Source organism: Anolis carolinensis, chromosome 1 (assembly GCF_035594765.1).
Source record: "Anolis carolinensis isolate JA03-04 chromosome 1, rAnoCar3.1.pri, whole genome shotgun sequence".
Taxonomy (NCBI): Eukaryota; Metazoa; Chordata; class Lepidosauria; order Squamata; family Dactyloidae; genus Anolis; species Anolis carolinensis.
Window position 1 is genome coordinate 320,702,980 of NC_085841.1, and position 26,051 is coordinate 320,729,030.

Consider the following 26,051-nt stretch of genomic DNA (forward strand, 5'->3'; position numbering starts at 1 on the left):
TAAATGGGATTCAGCCACTATAATCTGAAGAAAGACAAAAGCAATTTCTTCATTAGCAGAACTTTGGACAAATCCTTTAATGAAAGAGAGGTTTGTACAGAAATCACAGACAGCATCCTTTTAAGAAAACATATTCAAAAAGGCTGCCCAGTGACATTATGCCATAAATATTATATTTCAAACTGATTTCAGTCTCTGAGGTCTGTTTGATTGTTCTAATGGCCATATATATGTTTTGTCAGTAAAATTATTGCTTCCATTTCAATTTTGATTAGCATAAATGAGCAGAAATTCAAATCTTCTTTTAACCTACATTGCCATTGGAAATCCTTCAGTGAAACTGGTAAACAAAATAGCAGTAAAAATGTAAGCTTTTGGGGACTGCAGTAATAAACAGATGTTCTTTCATAATATTTTACCTGCACTGAAGGCTTGCAACATTTTTTTCCTTCCACCCTTTCAGTATCTTCTTTTCTTTTGGGTTATAACAGGTAGTGCAACTCTGTTAAAGTTTACGACAAATGTACATGATTGATTGTCACACTAACCATAGTTACCAGTCTCAACGATTAGAAAACATATTTAGGATTATGCATATTGGGCCTCCAGCAAAAAACAACAACATCCAAAATACACACACAAAAAAACCCAAAAAAAACAGCCTCATTGAGCCAATCATGTAAGCTTTCCAAGCTCTAAAGGCTTCTCCATAAGGCAAAGGTGTTAAAAATCATACAACAAGAAAGAACAAGAAAAAATGCTGATGTCAAAATCAGGGGCCAATGTTTTGTGAAGTTGTTTTTGTCATTAGTTAAGATGGTCTGGAGGGATATATATGTAGGCAGGAGGCACTCTCCATGTAGGCAGGAAAGACAAGTAGAGAAATAGTCCTAAAATCCACATAATAAAATTCCAATTCCATTAGCAATAGAAAAGGTAACTTCCTTTGAGATCCAGGTTGTTTTTGTCCTTAGCGAGGCTACCTGCCCCCCTTTTAAGTAAAGGACATTGAATTTCTCAAGAAGTCTCTGCAGTGTTGCATTTGGAAAAATCTTTTGGATACTATAGCCGTGGAACCCACCAAATGGAGTCCAAATGAAAAGGTTTTCTTTCTGTTGGAGGTAGAAACCTCAAAGAGCTAAGTCCCATTCCCTTGGGTTCCTTTTCTTTAGGAATCCCCTGTTGTGACTAAATCCCAAAAGTATATACAAGGCCATACAGTTTGACATAGTTGGACTTGGTTGTTTGCAAAGTTCTAGCATGTTTAATTACCTCATGTTGATATTTACAAAACTAAATATAAAAATTACCTTACAAAATTTCTTGTCTTCAACAAAAATATTTTGAGATGTCCCTACATGATGTTTTCTTCACATTTTGGGATTTTTCTGATGAATTTTTTTGTGATTTTTTTTTTACACAGAAACCTGTTTGCACAAAACATTGTTTTCTGCACACAAAAAATGACTCAAATCCTGTGTTGTGAAAACATAGTGTAAATGTTCTGCAGGCAGAACTACATTGTGTCCTCCCTCTTTTATACATCATGCGGAGTCTTTTATCTCAATAGTTCCTACTCCATGGCCATCTTGTGGCTGGAAAAAAGTGAGGGGCATCAGTGGAGAGTGGGAGCTATGCTCCCATAGCTAAATGCAGAACAATAATATGCATGGAAATCTCTGGAGGTTCTCTAATGAATAATTTATTTATTATTTATTTACAGCATTTATATTCTGCCCTTCTCACCCCGAAGGGGACTCAGGGCGGATCACATTACACATATAGGCAAACATTCAATGCCTTGACATAGAACAAAGACAAGACAAATGCAGGCTCCAAGCTGGCCTCGAACTCATGACCTCTTGGTCAGAGTGATTGGTCTCAGCTAGCTGCTCACCAGCTTGCGCCACAGCATAATGTCATTGTTTTCCATGTGACTATAGGACAGATATCCTCGATTCCCCAACTGTCACTGAATCACCATTGAGTGAGGGCTAAAGCCGCTGAAAAGCAAGTTGGGCCATTTGTGTAATTGTGTGATGACACTAAAAAAAAATCAACTTCTGCAATGGCTTATAAATGATAATATTTTAACTTACATGACTGTAAGTCATTTATTAAGATGTCAGACCAAGTTCTGCACAAAAAAGAAAGCTGGGTGGCAAAAAGCCTTTTATTGTATAAAATCTATATGCTTGGTTTAAAAACGTTTTTGAACATTTTTGCCACAAATATACTATATTGTAATTTTGATGAGTGTGAAGAAAATGTTTGAAATTTTTAATTGCCTGATGTGAGAACAAAATAAGCAAAGATTTACACACGCAGAAGAGGAGAGGGATTGCGAGGAATGGTGGCGGGGCACCATCCAAGCCTCACTTGTCCTCTTCCTCCAGCAGGCTGGCTCTGGAGGGAGAGGAGGAGGAAGAAGACAAGCGGCGGGGGCAGTGTTGCCACTGCTCCTTTGCTTCCCCTCACCCTCCCTCGCTCATTGGGTCACTCACTGGGCCGCCTCCCAGCAGCAAGTGTAGAACCAGGACCCAGCCCGGTGAGTGAGTGAATGAGCGAGAGTGAGGGAGGGTGGCAAAGGCGGATAAGTGGGGCTCTACTGTATTTCAGTTTTGGATTTCCTGAGAAGGAATGCTTGACCTGTAATTTCAAAATATACAAAGTATTTCAATCATTCCATCATACACTTTTTAAAGCAGTGTTCTAGTATATTCTTCCATTGATTGCGTTTGAATGGATTTCCAGAAGATGAGTTCAACAGTTTATTATTTTATTTTATTTACCTACCATTTTTTGCCTAATATGGAACCCAAAGTATTCTCCAAACCTTAGGAGTAGGAGTACTGAAAAGGGAATGTATTCATTAGATAATCTACACTGTAGAGTTACTATGACATAATGGGATTAGTAGTTTGGTGAGGAACTGGCATTCTTTGGCAAAGAAGTCTAAACCTGTAATTCTCATGAGCCCTTAGCATTGAGAAATGGCAGTTAAAGTGGTCTCAAATTGCTTTAATTTTATAATGTAGATGTGCTGTGTATCTCACTGTGCACTTATGTGAAATGGCGTATATGTATTCTGGATTTTCCCTCCCAGTTCCCAGAAAATTCCAAAATCCATCATTTAATTACTTACCAATCACTTTTTAAACAAAGAAGTAAGGAAGTCTATAATTCATGATCATTTTCCATTTTGACAACTGATTTAAAATATGGAACTCTTTCCCCTCACATTTCTTTGCCTTACCTTTAGTGTACTAACTCACTAGAATCATTCCACACTTTCCTAATGGGGGGTCATTCAAGGGCATGTCATTTTGAAGAGAATGACTGGCAAGCTTATTGGGATGGCAATTTGAAAAAGGCATTTTCAAACAACCTCTTTCCTAAAGAAGAACACCACTGAGCAACATGAGAACACGACATATTGGGTATTTTGTAAATGTAACAAATGTAACCCTATTGTGCTCTTGGAAACCCATTGAGGGCTTTTACTCTTGGGCACTCTCGTTTGTCCCCGTTTTCATTCTCTGAGGTTTTTCAGAATCAGCTGAAGTATTCCACCAGGTACAATGAGTTAATTCACCCTGCTTCTATGGTGCAATGTGATCCAGAAATTGTGGCACTATGTCCTGCTGCCACTACAACTTTAAAGTTTAATAAGCATCCCTAAGTGCATTATTAGAATGACTAAACTCATGGGATTGTAGGAAGGACTCCCACAGAGCAGATCAAAGAGGGGAATTTTACCCTGAGTGTTCACAAGGAAAATGTAATTTCTCTCTCTCTTTCTCTCTGAATGGCTGTAGATTGATATGTTAGCAGACAGAATATAATATCAAGTTAAAAATCTCATAAAGCCTTAATGTACCATTATTGTCATATTAAATCATGTTATCAAACTTAGTACTTTGCTTGACCTAAAACAGTAATTTTACAATCGAGATATTAGTTCATTTCCTTTTCTTACAAGGTATCTCTTAAACCTCAATTTAAAGCCATCCAAAAGTTAATAACCTCAAGGAAACTATTATGTAGCAGGCCAACAGAGTAGCTATATTGTTTGTCACCTTTCTATTTTTATCCTCAAGGAGATGATACATTCAGTGTACCAGGAGCAGAAAGCTAATTTAAACTTGCCTATAAAGCCCCTGATGAATGAGCAAATCAGTACACAGTACACGCATAAATTTGCATGCACATTGCTATTGCTATTGCCTTGTCATTAGCAATGAAATGAAATACCGTCATTCAAAATATTTCTGAAGAATGTGAAATAGGATTGTGCACCAAAGGCTAGTTTGTGTTTCAATCCTGTTTTGGGGTTTCAGAAATTGGATTGGGTTTAGGGCTTTTTTTTCCAACTCACATTTTACTTCAGAACATCTCAACCGTTATTCCTCTACATTAATTGTAAACAATAAATGGTTGTAAATGTTCTTCTATAGCTAGTATGGTGCAGTGGTTTGAATGCTGGACTAGGACTCTGGGAAAACATGTTTCACGTAAAGGGCTCAGCTGTGAAACACCACTGGGTGAACTTGGATGAGTCTCACTCTCAGTCAAAGAAGAAGGCCATGGCAACCCCTGTCTGAACAAATCTTCTTAAGAAGTAGGGTCAACATAGTGCAGAGTTGCCTCAAAGGCATGTAACAACTACCATCTTTCTCCTCCTTCAGTTGAATCATGCTTAGTAATTGTTGGAATGTTGAAGTAGATGCTGGAAGACCGAGTTGCACACCTGTGCACAGTCAAGGAAATCCACTGTATAACTTTAGGCAAGTCATACTCTTCCAGTTTTGGAGGAAGGGAGTGGCAAATCTCTTCTGAAAAAATCTTTCGAAGGAGAAAAAAAATGTTTAGTTTAGTTTAGGATCAACATAAGCTGGAAACAACCAGAAGACCAACAAACCCCTTCTGAGTGGCTAAATCATGAAGATTTCAAATATAAGCATACCTATATCTTCTGTAAGTAAAGACTGTTGTATTTTAGAAAGTATGCAATGTTTTAAGGAAGAACCTAATGAAGATTACACATACTTAATCTTTCTGAAGGGGTAGAATCTGAAAAAATTGGAAAAATAGCTGTAGTGTATGTATAGCGAGCAACTGAAGCTTTCAGATGTTTGGGGGAATATCGTTCCCAGCAACCTTCAGCAGAATAGCCAAAAAGAAGGATTGTGGGAACTCTAGTCCAAAACCACCTGAAGGGCAACAGTTGCATTGCAGTTTATAAATATTAAGATTTTTTTTCTTCCATACCTTCCGTGATGGTGGTCAGAATTGACATAAACATGGTGCATCTGTTAGAGCAGACATGGGCAAAATTCAGCCCTCCAAGTGTTTTGTACTTCAACTTCCACAATTCCTAACAGCCTATCTTGAGTTACTTGATATAAAATTGTGATGTCAGTACAGTACCTGTCTGATTCCACAAAAGCAGAATGTAGAATGGGTGAGAAGACATTCCATAAGAAGAATACAGCACATTAGGGCCTCTGCTAAATCTTCCTAGCTGCACTTCTGTGTTGAAGATGCTGTCCTCTTACTAGCAGTTAAACCAGCAAATTAAACTTATGGTTGAAATTGCTTTTGTTCATGGAATGGAGCTAGATGAATTGGTTCCCTTTTGTCCTTTATGTCGCACAACAAAACATCTTATGATGGTTTTGGATAATTAGTAGAAATAGTGAAGTGAACTATAAACTGTCTTTCAGTAACATTTTGAACAGTGTTTAAAAATGTTTCAACTTTCAATTATTTTTTGGTAGTACAGTAGAGTCTCACTTATCCAACACTCGCTTATCCAACGTTCTGGATTATCCAACGCATTTTTGTAGTCAATGTTTTCAATAAATCGTGATATTTTGGTGCTAAATTCGTAAATACAGTAATTACAACATAGCACTACTGCTAATTGAACTACTTTTTCTGTCAAAGTTGTTGTATAACATGATGTTTTGGTGCTTCATTTGTAAAATCATAACCTATTTTGATGTTTAATAGGCTTTTCCTTAATCCCTCCTTATTATCCAACATATTCGCTTATCCAACATTCTGCCGGCCCGTTTATGTTGGATAAGTGAGACTCTACTGTAGTTATAAAAATGATCACATAAATGATGCCGTGGTCCTTTCCCCCTCTCCCTCCCTGCTTCACTTACTCTTAGTGATTTCCTCACTGAAGATGGACATATCAAGGGGACTTCATCACTTTCAGTGAGTGAGCCCTGACCAGTGGGCATCAATTATGTGACTAATCCAAAAGGCATTGTCTGTTTCTCATTGACATTTTTTGCTTTCCCTTGTGTCCTCACATCTAGCTTTATGATGTTATTCTGTTCATTTCAGGGTTCCCAATTTGCTGGAATCTATCTATCTTTCCCAAGAACACATAATCATATGTTTGAAATATTGATGTCAAAACAGGAGCAGATAGGGAAAACACTTGGTATATTCTCAGTAATTATTGAATGGGGGTTGGTACTGTGTCTGTAGTATACAATACATTTATTTGTGGTGGCTACACATAAAGTGTGTCAAAGATTCACTATTAAACCACTCCACTGCTATGTACGAAAATGCATCGTGACAGCCTTGAGTGAATGGTTACAATGAGAGGTGACAATATTTTTTCTGATACAATACAAGATACAGAATTCAAAGTCTTGACATGCTGTAGCCTTGACACAGAATAACCTTTAAGTTCTGGCACCACACCGCCTTTCTTTGGCTTTCTGCTGCTTTTGCTTCTTCCCCAGATGTGCTACATCAAAAATGGATGTAGATGTTGTGTGGCTCTTTTCAAATACTGGAATGCAAAGATTCTATAGCTCTTGCCCACCTGTTGATTTACTCATAACCTGTGGAAAAAATAAATTTAAAGACATAAATCTGAGGATACAGAACACATGGCATTTTGATTCTCTGTGTTGTTTTTCATGGACAAAAGCACTCTCATTTATATATAAACTCATAGGTTGTTTTCTATGTATTTGATGCACCTGAGAAATTCATGCATATGAATACCCTGGGTTTCTTTTTCGCCTTGATGGATTACTGCTAAGTTTAGTTTGTAGAATGATAGAATCTCTCCTCTGGTAAGCCAGTGAAAAACGCTGCAAATTCAGCAATGCAGACTAGAAATCCCTAGTAACATCTGTTACCAATGGCAGATGAAGAAAATAGAAAATATTTATTCATTACATTTCTATAATGCCTTCTAGGCAATGCACAAAAGACAGCAATAACTAGATCCTGAATCCCTGCTGGAACCACCTGCAGATGGCCCTCTCAGGCTCTCAGGGAGAAATAAAATAAAATGATGCACAGAGCATCAGTTCCCCACCAGGGATTCTGAGATGGATAGTTTCTGCTCCAAGTGAGAAAAGTTGCTTTGTTGGAGACTGAAGAGTATCTATTTCTACCACAATAATTTCTCCTGCTCCTCTCAAGATACTTTTCTGACTTCCAAAGAAAAGGAAAATAAATTGACAGAAGACTCTTAGTTAGCATTTAACTTTAAAATGTAAAGCTCACAAAAATTATCTCTTCTAGGGAGCAACAGGATGCTTGTGGCCACTTTGTGAATACATTTTGGGGGAAATAGGTTGTCAGTGCCGAAGCAAATACAGTTGAACATCCTTATATGGAAATCCAAAATTCTCCAAAGCCCAAAATTTCTCATGGTTCCATGAATGCAAATTTTGTTTTTATGCACAAAATAACAACAACAACAACAACAACAACAACAACAACAACAATAAACTTTATTTATAGACTGTCCTATCTGAAGGGACTCAGGGTGGTTTCCATTCAATGCCCAAAGCAAACTATACAAACAGTATATATCAAGACAAAGCACATTAGACAATATAAACAACCTAATTGTAACTTAATAAAACAAAATGATGGCAATTAAAATAAAGACTAAACAATGAAAATGAAATAAAAATAAAATAAAAACATCATAGAATACAAAAACCCTGATAAAGCACATTATATATATATAACCTGAGTACTTCGAATGAAAAATATTGTGAAAAATTATCTTCAGATGACATTTATAAGGTACATACAAAAAATAAATGCCTTGCCTGACTTACTGGCGAGGGCTGTTGCGGCACCCTCTGGCCCAGCATGGCACCTGCAGGGTGTTTCTTCTTCCCAGAAGCTCCTTGTGCAGTGGGAAAGGTTCCCACCACTCAGCCAGCTGGCCAATTGGGAGCGTGCCCAGCCTTACCTCCTGATTGGCCAGAGCCAGGCACTGGTGAGGCCTGGGCAGCCTACTTAAGGCTGCCCAGGACCAGTGCAGGCACCATGCCTGCCTCGATTTTTTCCCCCTTTTTGTGGCATGTGGCATGGGCCCTGGATCTGACTTGCTTACTCGCCCCCCCCCCCCCCAATGGTAGGAGGAGGGAGCATCCGGTGTTTCCAGGTACGTTGGCCCGGTTTGGTCAGTCTGCACCCTGGTGTGGTTCGTGGTATCGGTCAGCAGTGGGATGCCGGATCCTTGATCCAGGACCCCTGCATGCCAGCCAACCCTTGTTTCTGTAATCAATAAACAAGTTGTGGCCATTTGTTATCCCAACCTGGTATTTGAATCTTCTTGGTTCTGCTGGCTGGAGGTATGTTGCCCATGCACACGCAAATGAATGTTGTATTTAGACTTGGGTTCCAACTGCAAGTTATATAATTATATGCACATAATTATGTGTGCCATGATATGTAGCTCCACTTTTATAGCCTGCATCTGACAGACAATCCGCCCCCATCAACATACACAATGATAACTCATTTTTTTTAAGTCTGAACTCTTATTATGCATTTCACACAAAAAATTCACACAAATTAAAAAGTAGAACAAAGAAGGAGTTAGTAAATTAGAACTATATAAATGTCTACTATCCTACCAAGGAAGAGGAAAGGGGTTGAGAGAAACCTTATATTTGTTATATAATTATTACATCTGTATCTTGAACTCAAATACTATTATAGACATTGTCTAAAGCTTTGAAAGTTCCAAATATCCTCTATAACAGAAAATAACACTCTTGTCATCCGACGTCAAAACTGATAGTCATGTCTTCCCATACTATCCAATGTTCTTCCTATCTTCTCTTCCAGTTCTTTACATGTCTTTTATCTAATTTTAACGATTGCCATATAAATCTAAAAATTCAATTCCGTTTATTAGTAGTTTAATATTGTGTAGGTGAGAATTCACTATATTACATTGTCATCTTTTCTTCTTTTTTAAAATACTACTCAAACTTTTTGTATTTGTGTGTGTGTGTGTGTGTGTGTGTGTGTGTGTATATATATATATATATATATATATATATATATATATATATATATATATACACAGTGTTCCCTCACTACTTCACGGTTCACTTTTTGCGGATTCGTGGTTTTGTGGTTTTTCAATAAACTCCAAACGACTATTATAAATCATAAAAAATTACAATTTACAGCCTAAGAAAGGGAGGAAGGGAGGGAGAAAAGGACAGAAAAGGAGCCCAAGTGGCAACAGAAGGAGAAGGAGGTGATTTATCAACACACGGTTGGTTGATAAAGACTTAAAATAGTGTATAACTACTAAAATAATGTATAAATATTAAAATAAATATAGTGTCCCTACTTCGTGGATTTTCACTCATTGTGGATGGCCCTGGAACCTAACCCCTGCGATAAGTGAGGGAACACTGTATGTAGTTATGAAATATCTAAATAACAAGGCTAAAAACATTTCTATTCTAATTAAAGAATACTGACAGGTCAATTATCCATAGTCTCTAAGGTCTCTTGAATGTAAAGTATATAAATAGTACAAAATGTATCTATATACTATGAATACTATTTTTGTCAAGAAATCCTGCTGTGGTCATCTTCCTTTGGTTTCTATTCTTCTTGAAGTGTCTGTGTATTTGTTTTTTTTGCAGAGCTAAAGTTAATTTGTCCATTTTGTCCATTTCAGATACTTTTGCAATCCAATCTTCTAATGTTAGTATATTTTGTTGGTTCCATAGTTTTGCGTATTCAATTCTTGTTGCTGTTGTCATAAAAAGAAAGATCCTTTCTTGATGTTTCAATATCTGTTTATTTAATAATCCCAGTAAAAAGAGTTCTGGTTTTAATGGGATTTTGTACTTTCTATGTCTCTATGGATTTTTATCCAGAATTCTTTAGCTTTTAGACAAGTTTGCCACAAATGGTAGAAAGTTCTAGGTGTTTGTTTGCATTTCCAGAATTCCCCCAATTCTTCCAGACATATTATTTGGCTTATATTTTTTGCACACTGAATCATGGGTTCTTTTATTTGTTCATCAATTGTAAAATCTTTCAGAAGTTGATACAATTTTCCAGTTTGCTTAATTTTTTCCCTGTAGTAGTTGGTTCCATTGATTCTCCGATTCTTGTACACCCTTTTTTTTGAATAGATGAAGTCTCTGTTGAAGTCAATTATAATGAAACCAGGTTATTGTTGGATCTTTTTTTTTTTTTTTTTTTAGCTCTTGTAGTGTTTTTAATTTCTAAAGAGTTCCTTTTTCTAATAGTTGTTTATAAAGTAGATATTTTCTCCTAGATGTTTTTAGTTGTGGAAATGCCTCCTGTGGTTTTGTCCATGCAGATATTTTATATAAAACCCTTCTATATTTATGCCATACTCTCATCAATGAGATTCTTACTTCATCTTTCTTAACGTTGGAGTCTGAAGAGAGCCCAATTTGTGGTACTCAACTCAGGCAGGGGGAAATCCTTTTTTTAATCCCACCGCTGCCACCAATTGAAGAGACTCCAATTGAGGAGATGTGCGCGCGTGTGAGAGGGAGGGATGGAGGATGTGTGAATGTATGACAGGGAGGATTTAGTGGATAAGGAAGGATAACAGAACTGATGGGTTTAAATGAGTAAAGATGGTAACTTATATAGGTAGGTACGGTAACTGCCACCAACATGAGGTAACAGGCTTACAGAGAGGCAAGGAGACTTATCTTTATGAACAATAACAAAATGCAAGTTTATTTTGGTACATAAGCGTGTGTGGTTTCAATCAGTAAACGTTCTGGATCTTAAGTTACAATGCCGTCTTGTTTGAATGGATATTTCTTAAATAACTTCTCTTAAAACAGTATACTAAACTCCCGATCAACTTATATTCCCAGCCTTTCCCCTGAGTGACCATAAGCTGCCATCCTTAGCTGATTTCCCCAGCTCCTAATCTTTTCAAAACCTAACCGCAACTGTCCTTTTTAAACCCTCACAGCAACTGAACTTTTAAAAAGGAATATGCTCCAACTGTCATCTTAGCCACGCCCCTTTTCTCCCAAGAGAAGCTGTGTTACCATGGCAACCTACCAAATGCTGCTTCCAGCTAGTTTCCATGTTAGGCTTTTCCTTGCTAATATATAACCCTTTTTTTTCTTTTAACAAACAAATAAATAAAATCATATCAATAATCTCTGTTTAACACATAACTTCTCTACAGAGTCTGATTTCATTTTATCATAAACCAGATATGCATGAGTCTGTATTTTAGATCAGTTTCCTCAATTGTAAGTAGTACAATTGGCATTGAATGTTTGCCATATATGTGTTCATTGTAATCCGCCCTGAGTCCCCTTCGGGGTAAGAAGGATGGAATATAAATACTGTAAATAAATAAATAGTATTTTATTTATTTTTTTAAGAAAAACTCACTCTTTTATCCATGTCCAAAACTGCTGAATCATAGTATAGTCTCATATTTGGTAATGCCATTCATTCTCTATCTTTTGCATCTTGTAAATTTTTCATTTTTATTCTGGGTTTTTCTTTTTTGTGTGTGTCCCACTTTTTCAGACAGTAAGACTGAGGGTCTTACATTCTAAAATGACGGCACTATACAAATAAATGATAATGATAATTATAATGAACTTGTTTCCAAAACTTACCAAATCTGTCTGAACAAATTTTACAGTAATAGAAAAATTGGTTGCAGATATGCATTCTTTTGCTATAAAATGCAATTTTTCAAGCTCTGTACTAAAGTGATTTGATACATTTTGATAGTTTTAATCTATACAGAATATCTACTCCTTTCCAACAATGTGTTGCCACCTATAACTCATTTTCCATTTTTGGGGGGGATTTGGGAAACAAACTCTGCATGTGTAGGATAGATTCATTGACATGTATAATTCATAACTAGCTGTATCAAACATTTGTGTACATGTGCAGATGTAATGTAGTTTGGGTACTTTCTACTTCTCACTTATATAAATAGAAAAATAGAAACCATCAGGTGCTATATAAAATAATATAGTGTGCAGAAGTAGATTCAACACATTTTATTGAACTCCCATTTCTTTATCCTACTTCCCCTTTTGTATCCTTAGTCTCCTTGACCTTATATTCTTTTCTGTGATTGTGTGTGAGAAGTATCAACAATTGGCTCTGTTTAAAAGGAATGGAGGTTTTAAGACAAACCTTTGCATTACTCTGCTAAGCTCCTTAGCTAAATCCCCCTTTCTCTTATAATTTGCCTTATCTTATCTTCAATTTTCCCGCAAGTAACTTCTGTTGTCAGCTTTCAAAACACATTGTGAGTCTTACAAATTACAATACGCTGCAATAATAATTTCTGTATTTACTAATCTTCAATCTTTATAGAGATTGTTGTTTGATAATTTATATCATATTAGGCTGAAATTGTATAGGAACTTATTAAGAAGTAAATACCACGAAGGCACCATATCCTGGTGTATCTTAGAAAGTAAGCAGATTCAGCCCTGATTAGTACTGCCAAGAAATATCAGATATGGTAACTATATTTTAGAAAGAACAGAAAGAATATTCATTGCCTAAGAAAACCCTATTAAATTTCTGGGCTTGCCATAAGATGATGGGCAACTTGAAGGTGCATATACATGTACCCCATTTAGAGAGCCATTGTAACATAATGGCTTGTGTGTTGAATTAGGACTGTGGGACATCAAGGTTCAAATTCTTCCTTGGACATGAAGACCCATTGGGTAACCTTGGAGAAGACATACTTTCTCAGCAGAAGCTAGTTTTATACTTTTAACCACTTTGCAGCAATAAAAGTAAGCTGAGGCCATGGAGAAAAATGGGAAGGAGAGAATCACTGGAACATTTTCCAACTGAAAAGATTGTAATGTATATTAGATTAAAAGGCTATTTGCAGCTCTTTTGAAATTTTCAGCACATAAGATTGAACAGAGGGTTAAAAAAAATAAGAGAAAAAGACACGTCCTGTCTTCTGAGCAACCATTCTGTTCCTATTCCCCTCTACAAAATAAGTGGAAAAGAAAAGAGTCAATTGCACAGCATGCTAGTGACAGCACAGGAAATGGATTATGATTATAGGCTGAACTCATAACAACTTTTGTCAGACCAAACCCATAGGTTTTCCAATGCAAGCTGCAATTTTCCACTGTTTTGTTAGTTGGGTAAGCATGGAAAGCCCTTAACACAACAAGGTTAAATATTTGTTTGCTAATTGAATCCATTAGGTTATGGATCAGTGTAGATGAATGGGAGAAAGCTGCCACCTAGCCAAACTAAATAGGTAAAGACTCATACCAATGAAGATTATCTCTTCCCATTAGAGAGAATAACAGGAAATCATAGGAACCAAAAATTCAAACATTTGCGTAATTTAATGAGTGATAGGAACTATGTGGGCTAGGGACGTTGCTATGGAATATCCAGTTCTTCTATGACCTAGCATAATAATGACCATACCTTGAAGCTGTGATGATCTGGAGCTTGAATAAATTCCCACTAGTTTTTACTATAAACTTTAAGGGAGCTATTCTAGGTGCTGAACCCTCTCCACAAACTAGGTTCAACACTTGGATAGCTTCCTTAAAGTGCTAAAACTTTAGCCTAAATGCTACACTGTAGCATTAATGCAATTTGATACCCCTTTGATTGCCATGGCTCAATGCTATGGAATCATAAAATTGTAGTTTGGTGAGGCAGCAGCATAAGACATGCACATACACTCAAGCAATATTGCCTTTTTTTTTTTTTTTTTGCAAAACTACAGCTCCTAGGATTCCACAGCATTGAGTCATGGCAGTGAAAGTAGTGTCAAACTGTGTTGTGTAAATGTATCCCAGAGTGGATTAATCCAATAACATGGACATCACCAGTCTCCATTACATAGGGAGTTGTTGATGTTAGTTCTCATCCATCAGGTGGTCAAAGCCTGAAAAAAGTAAGTCCTGGGTTCATCAGATGTGTTGTTTCTACTTGCCCAGCGGGCAGAGAGAGCTGAGCACCTTCACAAGCCACAATTCAACAAGCCTCTACACGCTTGTGTGTGCATATGTGGAAAATGCAGGATTTTCAGCACTTCAGCTGAAGAGTATCCAAAAAGATTGCTCATTGACTAAAAGGCAATCATTCTGGGCATGCATGGCCATTTTTAATTTTCTTTAAAGGAAGCTTTTTTCAGTGATTCTGAAATGGTTTAAATGTTTTAAACAGATTGCACTTTGTAAATATTGTCTCATTTATCTGACTGCAGTCATTTCAAGTTCCCTAACAACTCATTCACATGATGGCCTTTACTTTAAAAAAGGAAGAAGGCTTAATGAGAAACTGAGCCCAAATATGATTCAATTAATAGTAATGTGCATCTGGCTGTATTGTGTTACTTTGGTAATAGTAAGCATTGCTTAGCAACACTGTTCTTTGAGTTTTGCAATGCCTAATTGGGACCTTGTGGACCCAGGCGCTCTTATATTATGTTGTATTTCTGAATAAGAGTATCCAGTACATATTTCTTTAGGTCATGCAAATCTCCTTCACAAGTACCTCTAGTGCTGAGGTGGCTAATGTTTTCAGTCTCATATACACTGCTCCAGGTATGTGTGCTTATGTATGTTTTTTCCTGTTGTCATGGCTACCACACCATTTCAGAAATTCCAGCTCCCTGGGAAATGGATGGCTTGCAAAGTATTTTAAACAGAACTTATATACAAGCACCTTGGACAAAATCTTTCCATGCATCTGGACTGAGACAAAGGGAGTCTGTGTATGTAGTGTCAACCACACATAAAGGAAATGAATATAGTGGAAATGTGAGTGAACTATTTGGGTTCAATTAGTAATGACATCCCATACCAACATTTCTTCACTGCGCACACAATGGGATTTCCCTCCAAGTAAACATACCATTTGTATACTGCATATAGTCTTAAAAGCAATTGCACTTCAAGTGTATATCACTAACATTTTCCATTGTCATAATGAGAATTTAATTCTAGTCTACAAATGCATTCAAATGGAGTAGCAGAATGGTCATGCAGTTAAGCTGACTGTTCCACTTTGGACTGGAGTGTGTGATCACGATAGTCGTGTGCCTTCAAATCATTTCTGGCTGATCATAAGGCAACTTTAACATGCAGGCTTCGTGGCAAGATTTCTTCAGAGGGAGTTTGCAATTGCTTTGCTCTTAGGCTGAGAGTGCATGACTTGTCCAAGGTCATCCAGGGAGTTTCTATGGCTAAGTAGGGATCTGAACCTCCAAAGCCCTAGTCTGACATTAAAACCACCACACTGTATTGGTTTTCAATACTTGTCCAGTTTTAAAATAATAATAAAAATTGCTTCAAGTAGAAAATTAGCTCAGAGAGAGAAAACTGGGCTAAATCCATTATTTGTCCTATTCTGCCTTTTTCCTTATTGTGAATTGGGGTGCTCAGTAGGGACGGAAAGAATATTACAGGGGGAGAAGCTTGGCTGTCCTCCCCTTCTCTCCAGACAGACTTGTGACCTTGCTGGTGTGGTGGAACAGGGGGTGCCAATGGAGGAGGATCAGCCATATCCTGCTATGAGAGCCAGAACTGATGAAACCTCTTCACTTCACTGTCATTTCCTCCTTCTTGCCATTCATCACACCAGAAGTGACTTGCAGTTTCTCAAGTCGCTCCTGACATGAAAAAAAATTACATGGCTGTGTGAGTTGAGGTTGGGGGGGGGCAGGTTTATTCATTGCTGGCTAGCTAGAGGTAGAGAAGCTTTCTCACTTGGCTTTCCACACTCAGGTGTGTGTGTGGGAAGGAATTGGGGGCAGGCAAGTCCACATCTCCAGCTATAATAGTTCAAATGTTCATGCACTGAGGAGAAAGCTATTTAAATCAGTTATGCTTCCCTATGGAAATGAATAATTGAAACAAGTACATCCCTAGTAGCCAGACACGTCTATGCTAGTAGTACAATGAAATGTACCCTGAATTTTATGGTGGACTTCCAGGCTGCCCAGAAGGACAGGGTTCAGTACCTTGGACAGCTTCTTTAAAGTCTAGAAAGGAAAGGAAAGGAAGGAAAGAGCAAGGGCAAGAGCAATGGAAGGAGCAACCATCTGACTAGTGCCTCCTTTCCCACCACCCCACACTTGGAGAAAGAAGTGGAGTGGGGGAGGAAGAGGGAAGCGTAGAGCCCCTAACTGTGCTTTGTGGAGCCCTTAGGGCTTAGCGGAGCACAATTTGAGACCCACTGGTCTAGAATAAAACCTAGGGTGGATTTTTTTTGCATTACAGTCATCGAAGTTACCAAGCACCTCATAGTGAATCTGCTGTTGTGCTGTAGACATTCAGAAAGGCCATCGACTACTTGTGGGCTGAAGTGATAAAGTAAATTCTTCTACCTCAGAATTCTGCTGCCTAATTTTTTTTTGTATGTCAACTGGGCTAGAGTCAGAACCACTTAAGACAATTTCTCATAAAGAGATTGCATAGCATCTGTAGAATATGTTGTTTGTGCCTTCAAGTAATTTCCATGTTATGGAGATTTTAACATGAACCTATCATGGTGTTTTCTGGAGTTGAGAGTATGTGACTTGCGCAAGGTCACCCAGTAGGTTTCCATAGTCAAGCAGGGATTCATACCCTGTTCTCAAGATCAATAGTCCAATTCTCAAATCACTACACCATAGTGGCTATTGCAGCCACCCAGAGCTTGGAAATATTTAAAATTACAAGCACCCACACAAAGGTAAATGCCCCAAGCTACATGATTTTTTTTTAATAAGTGACATGAATATGCTCCATGAGATACAGAAGGCTATATTTCAGTCAGTCAGACACTAGAGTTGTACTTTTCTCCTAGCCTGATTCATGAACTTGAGTTGATGGATCACCTTCAGCTATTGACCTTCAACCCATTTTGAACTATTGTTGGGTGTGCTGATGGAAGGACACAGATTTTCCAGGTTAGTTTCCCTGCCGGCTCAATGTCATTGGTGATGACCTTGCCCCAAGAAAGCAAATCTTATTCCTCATATCAGACACTTCAACTGCAATCCAGTGCACAGCTGCTTAAACCTTACTGAAATCAATAGGATTTAGACAGCATAACTATGCAGGATCGTAGCCTTATTTTCTAACATAGTTGCTCACAAGACCACGTCATAAGATTATTTTGTATAGCCTCAGGACAATATCTTTTCCCCTATTAACCATCCGAGCTATTTATGGTTTGCAATAAATGTCACTTGATTAAGATAAATGACAAAGATTCCAGCTTAATTTAGCTAAGCAAACCAGCTTAAAATTCATGCTGTCAGATGAATGTTTGAATGCATTTCTTATGTATTTTCCTTCGGAAGGAGTGTCACACCTTTTTGTGTATGCTTTCTTTTTGTTTTCGTCCACTATTCAGTTAAAAGCATGTCAATGTAATTAATTTACATCCTTTAAGGATACAAATAATACCACTGAAAATTAGTACTGAATAAAAAGTACACATGTGTATTTTAAAAATATGCATTCTGAACTTAGTAAATTAAACAATATATCTTCTGGAAAGTCTGCACATGTTTAAAGGAACTTGTCTAATTAAAAAAATCAATATTTTTGTCTTCTGTCAAAGGAAAATGAGTGCACTTGCATTTATGATAGGTATGCAATGAAGAACAAAGCCCAGAGGGTCATACAGGACTAATTTATCAGGATTACCAATCAGATTTTTATGTAATGCACACTGCAAATTAATTATAAACTAATCTAAGGGCTGCAAGTGTCTTAATATTTTTATTATACTTTTAATTCCAGTAGGTCGATGTATAAAATCAGAATAATTACATCGGAAAAACACCTACTGGGAAAATCGGTGTTCATTAAATATGAAGTGCAAATTAAATTTTGTTGAGATTACATTTTCCACTTATTTTCCAAGGGTTTAATATTCAAACAGGTTATTCCAGTGTAGTTTTGCAGCAGTCCCACTGATTTAAATAGATGGAACTCAGGTGTCTCGCCCAAGTTAGCTGAGGAGCATGTCTGGCATGGCCACTGCCTCAGCTTATCCAACTTCAAGTTCAACCCCCACTTAGTGTTTGTTGTAGTTCATGAACTAAGTTAAATAGGTAACAATTAATAAAAGTTGCCCATAGTTATCCCAACACAGATGTCTTGTCTCATTATTTCATTGTGGGTGGACAAATACTTGCTATAAATGTAAAGATTTACATTTACTTTCTCCTGCTCCCACCATTATCACAGATATGTTTTTGTTAGAACATGGAAAGATTGTTCTGCTAGGTTACAGAATTCTGTTCCACAAGAGACTATGTTGAACTCTCTGCTTTTCTCTTCACTGGCAAGCAAATGTATTATTATTATTATTATTATTATTATTATTATTATTATTATTATTATTATTATTAAGCTTTTAATTGATTATGGCAGAAGAATAGTATTTTAGTCTTTCTTATATTTTAAATGTATTTAAAATGAATGTTTTAATAGGAGGATTTAATGGTTTTTTTAAAACATTAGCATTATACATTGCTTTCATGTACAGATATATTCTCAGACTTACTGTAGAAATATGAAAATGTGGATAATAGCAACCCATTAAACTAAGCATTTTCTGATAGAGGCATATCATTGAACTATACTGTATGACCAAGAAAATGCTTAGAAATAACTTTTTTTGGGACATGGATAAGTGAAAGTGTGGGTCAGACACACACTAATATTTTTAATATAATGCATTGACCTAATAAAGCTTTTAACCAAGTCTTTGAGAGCCTGGTATCATCCAACTCCCTTTGTATGAACTCAATATCCACCGTTTCACCTACTCATTTTCCAAAAATCCCCCACAGAAGTGTTTATGGGTCTTTCTATGTTCTTCAGAGCAATTCTATGGTATTCTTCCAGCCCCAGTATAGTCAAAATATAGAGCTCACTATTAACCATTGTTTAAGGTATCTACGGGGGTCTTTGAATATATCCCCTATAGATATGGATATCATACGATACAAATGTAATGACCTAAGCTTCTGATGCAATCATAAAGGACAAGATTGGCTTACAAGTTGTATGACTCTGAGAATCTTAAGTTTAAAGCCAAAGAACACCTTTATCCTAGTCAAGGAAATGCTGGTTGCAAAATATTCCATGAACATCACCTACAGAGCCAGATACAAAACCCCATGTGGCATCTTCATGATGGCGTTCTACATTTTGTTATAAATCCCTGTCAACTTGGGACATGATGTCACATAGTCACCCTTTTAGCCCAAGCTAAGCTCCTACTTATTGAAGATAAGCCACATTTTGCTATCTCAAGTCTAGAATGACTTGTAGCTTTGAAGAGGAAAACTACACTTCTATCAAAAAAAGCAACCATTACTTTGTCAGATTTACAAAACATGTCTGGAATGGCAGCAGGCAAAATACCAAGACAAAGATGTTGATCTATAAGGCTAGCATTTTCCATCCTGTTCCACATGTCAAAAAATGATATCTCTGCTGTCAAGAGAAGAAACTCTATAGAATCCAGTCTTGCTGTTTCTATTTTATCTTTGCCATGGAAAAAGAATCCTACTGCTTAAACATCTAGAAGCCACCTTGGCACTTTTCATATAGCGATGGCTATGCAGCTGACTTGTGGGTTTATGTGCCATTATTTATATATTTCCAACCTTTTCTTCAAAAAGCTTAAAGAAGCCTGAATTTTTCTTTGGTTCTTCTGCTGAAATTTTATCTTATCTTGTATGTCAGGCTGGCCTGAGAGACAGACTGACACTGTAATCTGCTGGAAGACCCTTCCACTGTGTCCAACCACTGCAGGAAGAAATGGGTTGGAGACTTTTCTGTTTATAGGATGCCATCCCCTTGGAGACCTGATGGTGCTATTCTTGGTTTCTTCCTGGGGTCAAGTAAAACCATAACTTGGGGGGAGCTGCGCATGCGGCAACGAGAGTAGACGTGCCTAATTGCTCTCCTAACTATAAAGGCAATTAAAGCCTCAAAAAGCCCATAAAGGGTCATAAATCTCTCCTTAACTGGAGTCCGGATCAAAGGAGAAAAGAGAGAAGGCTGGGAGGTCACAATCAAAGGTGACTGAAGCCATAAATCTCAGAATCCAAACAGAAGTCCGGACAACTGTGAGTATGGCGGACAGAAAGGAGAAGGAAGGGGAGGAAGAAAAATTGAACAAAATTATAACTACATTGGAACATCTTAAATTAAACATGGAGATTTTAAGACAGGGAAATGAGCAGACAAGAGAGCAAATCACACAAATTAATAGCAAACTCGGGCTGATAGAGAATAAAGTGGAAGAATGCCAACAAAGTTTAAGGAGGCAGCAGCGGAGATCAGAAGACAAAAAGGTGAATTAATCATTCTGAGAGACATTAATAGAAAACTTCTAGATAAAGTTGCTGACCTCGAGGACAGATCCCGAAGAGCCAATCTGCGTTTGAGGAGAGAGTCTTCAGATAAAGGAGAATCTGAAGGGAGTTATAACTGAATGGCTTACAACAAATGCTCAAGTCCCATCGCAGGAAATCGAGAGGATACATTGGGCTTTCAGAGGGGGCAGGAAACCCAAGGATATTTTGATACGGTTCACAAGGGAGGCTGAAAGGGACATTGTTTATCGAAAATTGAGGAAAATGAAGAACCTGACCTTGGCTGGCAGTAAAGTATGGCCACTCCTGGATTTATCTTCAGAGACATTGGGAAAGAGAGCAGAAATGAGGGAAATTACAGGAACTTTGGAAAGGAAAGGACAACGTTATACCTGGGCTTTTCCAGCCACCCTAATTGTATATAGAGACAATAAATTATATAAAGCTTCTGACTTGGAAAGTGGGAGGAAAATGCTTAAACAGTTAAAACTGGATACAGACGGAAAAGAAACAGACAGTCTGGAGGAGGAATCAGATAAGACCAAGGACAAGCCGACTGGACAAGAAGCATCGAGGGAGCTGGAGACTGCAGAGAGAGGCGGACCAACAGAGACAGACTTACTTCAGAGTCTATTTGCAATGGGAGATCCAAAGGACAGGGAAGAAAAGAGAACTTTAAGGAATTTGAAGGACCTGGATTTAGAACAAATTAAATCTATAGAAAAACAATTAAGAGATCTTAAAAAACAGAAAATTAGAGAGGAGAATAGAAGAACTGAAACGAGATCTTGTACAGAGACTTAAGAATGAACAGCCTAACATTTGTGGAATAATGAAATTTGAACAAATGGGGTTAAAGGGGTAAAAGAAGATGCAGGAGGGGAGAGCAGTGGATGGCAACGCAGTCACCGGTGGGAGGGAGTCTGGGAATGGAAGAGAACAAAGGGAAAACTCTTTCAGGTCTCCCTCTGATGGGAGGAGGGAGAGGTCTGGACTCTGGGGGGCATGGGGGAGGATGGGAAGACAAGCAGACAGGGGAAAGAAACTACAGGAGGGTAAATGCAAATAATACCTGGTTATGGGTGAAGTAGTAATAATGTCTCATAATGTTAATGGTTTATCAACTCCACAAAGAAGGGCAAAAGTTATGAAAATGGTAAAGGATTATAAAGTTGGCATTCTGCTTTTACAAGAATGTCATAAGAGAAAGGACCATACTCCATTATTTAATGATAGGATTTGGGGACAGGTGTATGAATCGAGAGGTTCAAATAGAGCACGGGGTGTGGCAATTTTGATTAAAAATACAATAGACTTCCAAGTGGAAATGGTAAAAAGGGATTCAGATGGGAGATGGGTAATGATTAAAGGGAAAATTGAAAAAATTAGAATCACTTTAGTGTGTATATATGCCCCAAACAAAAATCAAAAAAAGTATTTAAAAAAGCTATTTGGGGAAATTGATAAGTTTGCACAAGGAGAAGTGTATTGTGCAGGAGATTATAACCTGGAATTGGTAACAACAAGGCAAAATAGTAATAGAAAGTTAAATATAAGGGAATACAACATGAATGATTTATTAGAAGGGGAACCAGAGAATAATAGATGGACATATTATTCGGGAAGACATGACATATATAGCAAAATAGATTATATTCTGGGGAAAAATACAAACCAATCAGTGATTCTAGAGGCAAAAACACTTCCAATACATTTATCGGATCATGCACCATTAAGAGTAAAAGTAAAATTAGAAATAGAAAGAAAAGAAAGAACCTGGAGATATAACACAGTTTTAAACAGTAGAGAGGAAGAATATGAAACAATTAGGAAAGAACTAAATAAGTATTTCGAGACCAATGCCAATGGACAAGTAACTAAAGATATAATTTGGGATGCAAGTAAGGCAGTGATAAGGGGTCACTGTATAAGTTTAGAGGTAAATCTTAGAAGGAGATGGAGGAATGAACAGGATAAGAGAATAAAAGAAATAGAAACCCTGCAAGACAAACATAAAAGGACTAAGGATAGACAGATTTGGAGAGAGCTAAAGGAGAAAAAAAAACCAATTAGAAGCATTTGAGGAAAGGAATATAATAAATAAATATCTATACGTTAAAAGCTATTCCCAAAGTTGGAATATAAAATCAATGAAGAGGATGGCTTACTATTTGAAAAAGAAAAAAGAAAAAAACATGGATAAAGAGATTGAAAGACGAAAATGGGAAAGAACAAGAGGAGCAAAGTAAGATTAGGGAGATAATGGCAAAATATTATAAAGATCTATATAAGGAAGAGAGGGTAATGCAAGGGAACTTAAATATCAGAGAAAAAATTGCAGAGGAAGACAGAGAGTTATTAAACCAACCAATAACGCAAGAGGAAACAATAAGGGCAATTAAAGGGTTAAAGGGAGGCAAGTCACCAGGGCCAGATGGATTTCCAGCAGAATATTATAAAGCATTTATGGAAGAGTTGGCACCACACCTAACAGAGTTGTTCAATGAAATATACACTAAGCAAAAAGTCCCCCTAACGTGGAAAGTATCAGAAATTATAACTATACCCAAAAAGGGGAGAGATTTAACACAACCAGGGTCATACAGACCCATTAGTCTATGCAATCAAGATTATAAAATATTATAAAATATTTACAAAAAATTTACAACCGTTAATTATGGTAAAAGATATTATTAAAAAACTGGAAGAATTAAAAAATATATCAGGACTATTCGTTAATATTAAAAAGTCAGAGATACTATGTCTTAATACCCCACCAAGGGAACAACTGGAGATTAGGAAAATATCAGGGTTAAGATTAGGATTAAAGAAGCTGAAATACTTAGGAGTATGGATATATAAAAACCCAAAGAGTATAGTCAAGGGGAATTATAAACAAAAATGGAAGGTAATAGAGAAACAGTTTAAGAATTGGGAAGGGAAAACATTAACAAGAGTGGACAGAATAAGGGCACTAAAAATGTTTATAATACCAAAATTGACATATTTATTTCAAACATTACCGAACACAGTAGATAGGAAGACACTAAAGACATGGGACAGGAGAATAAGAAAATGGGCAGTCGGAGGAAAAAGGCCCAGAATAAGGGACAAATGGTTAAATGCAAAAGAGGAAGAGGGAGGCTGGGGGATTCCAAGTTTAGAAGTCTATCACGATGCGTTTCAAATCCAAAGATTATTGGAAATACAGTATACTAAAAAAAAATGGGCAAATATGGAGAAGATAATAAATAATACTAAAGAAAAAGAAATAATATTTAGGGAATGGAGTAGGAGAGAAGAAGCAGAATTTAAGGAACCTTTTAAAGGAACAATAAAAGTGTGGAAAAAAAGAAAGAAGAAGCTAAGTCCAGGCAATGAGAATAAGATGGCAACTATATGGCAAATTAATTACAATAACAATGAAATTATAGGCAGAACATTGAGATCAATTGAAAGTAGAGGGAAAAGGTTAGTGGAGGATTTGTATACAATAGATGGAGACCCTGTAGAACAAAAAGAAATTCAGAATTGGATAGGATCAGGGAATTGGATTCAAAGCTGGGCTATAAGACAGGAAATTTTTAGATTGAGAGAAAAAATTAGAGAACAGGACAGTCCATTTGAGAAGGTGATTAGGAAATGTTTGAGAGAGGAAAAGAAGGTGGCAGGAGATCTGTATGAACAAATTATAACGGTAAAAGAAGAAATAGTAGAGGAAATTTTCCAAACATGGAGAATGGACATGGAAATTGAGAGGGAAGATATACAAAGGGAAATAAATAATATAGCAAAAGAAAAGTACAATGTATTAAGGGAAGCAAGAAGGAAAATGTTACAAAAATGGTACAGAACTCCTGCACAACTTTCACGGTTTTTACCAGGGATGAAAGATAGGTGGTGCCATGGTTGTGAACAAAGAGGGGTGTTCAATCATATGATATGGGAGTGCGATCGGGTGCAAGAATACTGGAGAATGATTGAAGGAGAAATCAATAGAATGCTAAATCTACAAATAGTAATAGTTAATAGAAATGTACTACATGCAAGGATAACAGAAGTGAAGAATATACAAAAAGAAAAAATGATTGACAAATTAATAGCATGTGCACAAATTGTTTTAGTGAGCGGTTGGAAAGATAAAACAAAATGGACTCTGACGAATTGGTATAAGTATATAGTTGATATGTTAAATGTAGAAATCACAAATTGCAAATGGAATAATATAGATAAAATTGAAAATATTGCAATAATCAAGGGGATGTGGGAACCAGTTAAGAACTATTTAGAGAATGTACTAAGATGTGGAGTGGAAAAATTAAGATTGAGATATTTCAAATGTAACTTCTGTAGTTTGTTGTATAAAGTGTATGTACAAGGAGGGGAGGGTGGGAGGGTGGGAGTGGGATAAAATGACAAAACAACAATAAAAAAAAGTAAAACCATAACTTTTTATTAAAGCCTTTACAGCCTCATTTACTTTTCTGTTGATAAACTGTATATTTTATTTTTGTTAGTATACACCTTGAGACTCCATAATAGGGGTTGGCTTATGATACATTAAATAAATGACATTAATTCATGGCATCAGTTTACTACCCAAGTGGTACATGTTGATGGGCAACTACATGGCTTCCACTGCTTTTGCCTCTTTTTGAATTCGGCAGACTTTCAAAAAGGAAATTGTTTTCTTCAAAGCAGGACATGCAGTCATCCAGTACGATGGTTTCCTTGGTCAGACATTAGAACCCGTTACTCATAGAGCTAGTTAAAGCAGTTGGAATGTGAGCATTTGGTTTGGAAAATTTCCAGGTGACATGTCTCATCAGTAATGGATTCACTTGATGCAAACACTCTGTCTCAACCCCAGTCTTTTACAAGCTGTGATCCAGGAATTAAAAAAAAGACATATATATATATTGCATTGGGTTAAAGTGCTGAGTTGCTGAACTTGCTGACCGAAAAGTTGGTGCCAGTGGTTCAAATCCGGGGAGTGGGGTGAGCCCCCCTGTTATTCCCAGCTTCTGCCAACCTAGCAGTTTGAAAACATGCAAAAGTGAGTTGATCAATACTCACATTTGCTCCAGAGGGAAGGTAGTGGTGCTCTATGCAGTTATGCTGATCACATGACCTTGAAGGTGTCCGTGGACAATGCTGACTCTTCAGCTTAGAATTGGAGATGAGTACCAATCCCCAGTCCTCCTGACTGTTGATTAATTGATTGATATTTATTTATTTATTTACAGTATTTATATTCTGCCCTTCTCACCCCGAAGGGAACTCAGGGAGGATCACATTGTACACATATAAGGCAAACATTCAATGCCATATAACATAGAACAGAGACAGAAACAGACACAGAGGCAATTTAAACCTTCTC

General features: G+C 37.0%; 1 long non-coding RNA gene across 2 annotated transcripts in view; it reads right to left on the minus strand.

Annotated features, from left to right (window-relative positions):
* Positions 1-1,686: 1,686 nt before the first annotated feature.
* The window catches only part of LOC134295483 (uncharacterized), a 53,740-nt gene continuing 29,375 nt past the window's right edge, over positions 1,687-26,051 (minus strand). For both annotated transcript variants that reach the window (XR_010002077.1, XR_010002076.1), the window contains exon 2: positions 1,687-6,872. This is a non-coding gene — a long non-coding RNA (uncharacterized LOC134295483). The remainder of the gene's footprint in view (positions 6,873-26,051) is intronic.